Here is a 5,981-nt window from a genome sequence, read left to right on the forward strand (position 1 = left end):
TTCCAACAAGTTTTCTTTTGTTACTTAAAAGATAATAAAAATATTTTTTGAAGGTAAGAATAATTAGAAATTATGAAAATATTAAAGAATTTTATTTATATTAACGTATCCATTATTTAATTTTTTTGAAAAATTATTCCTCGATTAATTTATGATACTATTTTTTATTAATATTATAACTATAATTATAATAAATAAATATATGATAATTAAAAACAGACAAAGCATCTGATCTTCTGTGTTTTTCCTAGAATTTTGACAAAGCAAGTTCCCAGGTTGTAGCAGTGGCAACCCATCAGCTCATCTGAATCCCACCAAGATCTTCATGCTGTATTAATTGATTAAATTAAGGCATTAATTTTAGCAAATATTAATCATAAAGTTTGCAGACATGCTCACATCTTTCAATTCTCCATTCAACAAAATTCTTAGCTGATTGAGGTTGTTTGAATTGGATTGGATTAATAAATTAGATTAATGAGATTGAGAATCGATTAAAGTCTCGGTTTAAAAAAAGATATTTAATTGGTTAATTTAAGAATTGGCATGAACTGGTTAAATCGGGTAAAATATCGGTTGAATTGAGCGGTTAAGTTAGATTTTTATTTTTTTAAATTTTATGAATTTTTAATAATTTTTTAATCGAATCGATTGAACCGACAAATCAGTAACTTAACTGGTTCTCGATCACCGATCCGATTTTAAAAATCTTGTATGGGATTTAATGTTTTAAAAAGCTCTAACTTCTTTGCTCTTGTTTTAAAAATTGCTGACATTTTTTTCTTTAAATCGAACCGATACTTGCATTTAAGTACTTTATTTAGTTGGTGTCATCATTAATCAAGTCACCAACTTAATTATAAAATTATAAAATATTATTTCTTTTAAATTATAAATAATATTATTTTGACACTTTAGTCTTTCAGATCATCTTTAAATAAAAACAATTACAAATTACAAATACAAGGATCAAACATATGTTTAATAGGATTAAATACAAACTTATTACCATTTCATCAATATTTATTATAAAATAAATTTTAAAAGAAAATATGTTTTAACATATTTTATCTATCACCTAATAAACAACATATGTATATACACAAGTAAATGATCACCTAGACATATGTATATACACAACCATTTAAACTCTTAAATTTGATGGGTAAAATTAATAATAGTATAGTATTGAAAAATAATAATAGTAATTAGTGAAAATAAGATTTTTTTAAAAATTTTATATTTTTAATAAGAGAAAATTATTGCTCGAGCACATCATAAGCAGATAATCTTTATTACTTAAACTCACAATACGAGCTATGAAATAAACACTCGTAATCGATAAATCAAACACTAAAATTGTGTGAAACGTTAAATATTAACCAATGTGAAAATGGCTTAAAAAGAAATTTATTTTAATTAAATTAATAAGATGGAAGAAGGTGAAGGTTGGAGCAAGGGTGAATTTGAATTAGGATGCATTAGCATCATAGGGATATCTTTTTCTATATAGACATATTTTTTGTCTTATTATTTTTAATGGTTTAATGATAAATTTGACCATTAATGTTTGCATGCTTTATTAAAATGGCCCTAATTGTATTTTTGAGCCTTTTGGCCATAAATCTTTGTTTTTTCTTCAATCTTTTTTCTAATGATTTAATGAATAAATTCAAAGTTTCATTTTTTTCAAAAGATTTCAATCTTTCATACCTTTGTCTATTGAGAAATTTTTCTCTTTGGGTGAATTTTTTAGATAATTACGTTTATTTTATTTAAATTAAGACTTATTCTTTTAAGTTAATGTATTATTTATTTTATTATTTTCTACATGTAATTATCTTATTGGGTTATCTAAGTAATAAATTACATCTCATTAAAAATATTTCACATATGAAATTCTACATCATCCCCGTTAATTTTTTTAATGATACTTTCATTAAATCGCAGATTGAAAAAAGAACAAAGGTTGATGGCTAAAAAAAAACTCAAAAATATAATTAGGGCCGTTTTGACAAAACAAGCAAATATTAGTGGCCAAATTTGTCATTAAACCTTTTTTAATTTGAAGGTTAATTTTGGAATGAAAATAAATACAACTTGCATTCGATGATTCAAAAGAGAGTAGAATATACTATTAATCGCTTAATTTTTATAATTTTTCATTTTGACGCTAAAAGAAATTGTATTTTAGACATTGCAATTGATAATCATTTTCATTTTGATCACCCACCATTAATTTGAAGTTATGTAATGTTATTTTACATACATTTTAGTCATCAAACTTTAATAAATTTTCATTTTGGTCATTCATTTATATTTTTATAATTAATTTTATTTGAAAAAAATGAATTTTTACAAGGAATTGAATTATTTAGCTACAGAGATGAAACCCAACTTTCTCCTTATAATACGAGGGAGGACCTTCTTAGAGCCATATGGGGTTTGGATCCCCAAGATTTTTGAAAGTTATAAATTAAATTAAATTAAATTACTTCATCAAAATAAATTTCATCAATTTGCATTGTTAAAAAAGTTTTTTAAGTTGAAAATAAAGTATTCACATACTTTGAATAAATAAATTAAAGTATTTATCGCTAATAATAATGACTAATCTCTACATCATGAGTGTTGTATGAAATGATATATGACTGGTTACGAAATACGTTCCATTCTCATAAACAACGATTAAACTCCCGACAACATGAGTAAAAGATGAAATGAATAGTCAGTGGTGGAGCTAAAAAAAATTTTGGAAACTAGAATTAAATTGTATATTTTACGATAGTAAAAATACAATTTCATCATTTTACCAACTTATATCTTTATAATTTTTAAAGAGTTAAATAAAACTTTTATCATTTTGGGGTTAAAATATAATTTTATCGTTATTAATTTATAATTTTATAAATTATAAAAGTCTAAATTAAAATTTTATTATTTTATTTATTTATTATTTTATGTACAATTTTTTATTAAACTTCTAAAATTAATTGGTTTGTCATCATTCTCAGATAAATTTAATCTAATCTTTTAAATATTAACTTCCTTTACCGGACTTTGACTAAGAATATTGAAAAGTCAAATATTTTATGTATTTTTCTGTCCATGTTTCTCTTATTTTTAGCAATTTAATTTTAAGGGTCGTAATTTTCTGAACAATATAATTTTATATTTAGCTTTCAAAATTAAATGTCTAAATTCGTCACACTCATTAAATTCAAAGATGTATTCTTGCATTAGCACCTTAAAGAAAATGTCATATTAAATAGAAGATTTTCAAATGGTTGACTAATAAAATTAGTCTTCAATGTTTATAAAATTTGTCATTTTAATTTTAATTTTAAAAATTTAATAAATTTAGTCTTCAATATTTATAAAAGTTTTCATTTTAGTTCTAATTCTAAAAGACTCAATAAATTTGATCCTCAACATTTATAAATTCTATCAATTTAGTCCTAAAAAAATACTTTTAATTCATTTTTAGCCCTTTATAACTCATCGCCTAACCCATGTGAGATATTAAAATAAGAAAAAAAAGCACCCTCTTTCAAGTCACTTGCAACAATTTCTTTTACTATAATTTAGGCTTCACACTAGACCAAACAAATTGATTTGAAACCTATATGGAATAATTGACTGCATTGCTACTCGAACATATAACGTTTTTAATGCATTTATTTTCTTTTGAATCTTTTTTTTTGTGTGTGTGTTTTATCCCAACCTTTTAGAGCTCTTTTGCAAGTGACTTGAAAGAGTGTACCTTTTTCTTATTTTAATATCTTACATGGGTTAGTCGATGGGTTATAAATGGCTAAAAATGATTTTTTTTAAAATAATTTAAAATTTTTAGAGTTAGGACGACATTGACAGATTTTGTAAATGTTGAGGGTCAGATTTATTAAATTTTTTAAAATTAGAACTAAAATAAAATTTTTGTAAATATTGAGGACTAAATTTGATATTTTTATATTTGGGATCAAATTGATGGAATACGTAAGTATTAGAGGGCTAATTTTGTTACTAGACCAATAAAAAAGGCCACATCAACTCGAGTGATTAAAATATTTAATTTGAAAAGTTTAATGGCTAAATTGAAAAAATCAATAGTTTAGTGATAAAATAAAACAAAATACATAATTGGGTGACCATTTTAATAGTTTCCTCACAACAAAATAATTTTAACATGAATTTAATGTTCCACATCAGCATTTAACAGATAAAATTTAACGAATGGAAAAAATTATACGTTTTGAAATGTATAAGGACTAATTTATCTATTTTTCAGTAAAATGGCTGAAATACAATCCACCCTATGTATAGGGGATTCCCTGTAGTTTTACCAAAAAGTACAAAGTAAGAATTTTTTTTGTTTAGCTCAACTTGCTAAATAAACCTGCATCGTAAAATTTGAGTTCCCTATTTGGGGATGATGGTGATGTTGGCAACATGGACATGGGACAGAGAGATTCATCACTAGCGCGGCAGTTAGTCAATAGTCGCAGTATCTCATACATATACATGTATGCCTCGAAAGGCATTGCAATTGCAAGTTGCGTTGGATCCCAAATTCATATAGATTAATGATAAAATCCAGCTTCATCTACCATGAACCACGATGCCTCACAATCATGGCTACTTAAAACAATTATAGCCATCTTTATTCCCACCTTTACAACACGTTAATCTATACTATATTATATAGCTCACCTATTATGCGATGAAAAATTTTATAAAATAAATATATTTATAAAAAAGTTGCTTTAAGATCAAATGAAGCTTTAATTAAAATATTAAATATTATGGTATTTTGGGTTCAAATTAGATCTATACATGGCCCATCCCGATCCAAATGCTTTTTCGAGAAATGAGAGAATTTGGATAAAAATATAAGCCCGAAAAATAGGCTTAAGCAAAAATATAAAGCCGTTTAGAAAATAGGTTGGGCCTCGGGTAGTATTTTTTTTTTTTGCTCAGCTCGGCTCAAATATGCAAAAAAAAAAACATGCTGTTATTATTATTATTATTTTGTTGTTGTTGCTATTTTCTTTTCTTTTTTTATTATTTTGCTACAATTTCACTATTATGTTGCTACTATTTTGTTGTTATTGTTTGGATATTATATAACTTTTGTTTTACTGTTAATTTTGTTACTATTTTAGAGACATCTGCTTGTTAAGTTGCACATATCTTAATGTTATTTAAGTATACATATTGTTTTTTAAAATTTATTTTTAATTTTTGGGAAATATTTATTTTAATATTTTTTTAGTATTTTTTATGTAATAAAATTAATACGGGCGGATCAGACTGGACTCAAGTTTAGCAGTTTTATCCGGACAGAGCTTAGGTAAAATTTTAGGCCCATTTTTTGACCGGGTCCTGAGCCTAACAAACGGGCCTAAAATTTTGTTGGGCCCGACCCATGGACATATCTAGTTCAAATCCTATCAACTTATTTTTTAGACTTCATATAATTAAAAATGACAAAAATATTTTACAATAATGTTTACTATTTTATAAAAGGAAGGGTTTCGATAATTACTCAATTGAATTCTATGGTTGAAGGATGATATCAATTCAATAAACCCTTAAATATAATTTAAAAGATTTACACTATTTTTTACTCAAGGCTATTTTTCAACCAAATCTCAATTCAATTATAAAATAATAATAATATTTTATTTTTAATATTTTATTTCAAAAATTAGAAAAATACACGATACCATTAAATTTAATATATCAACTTTAACTTTTCAATCAAAACCTCAGTTATTTTTAAATCAAATTTTTATATATTTATTTATTACATTAAATTTTCATTCACAAAATAATTATACATCTAACGCATGACGCTTTTCTATTTAATTTAAGATAAATCAATCACTCTCTCTTTTAGATTTTAAAACAACTTACATATATACATGTCTTTACTTCTTTTATTTTAAGCAATTAATATGATGTAGTTTAGAGGTAGAGTG

The sequence above is a fragment of the Gossypium raimondii genome, chromosome 6, assembly GCF_025698545.1.
Source record: "Gossypium raimondii isolate GPD5lz chromosome 6, ASM2569854v1, whole genome shotgun sequence".
NCBI classification, from domain to species: domain Eukaryota; kingdom Viridiplantae; phylum Streptophyta; class Magnoliopsida; order Malvales; family Malvaceae; genus Gossypium; species Gossypium raimondii.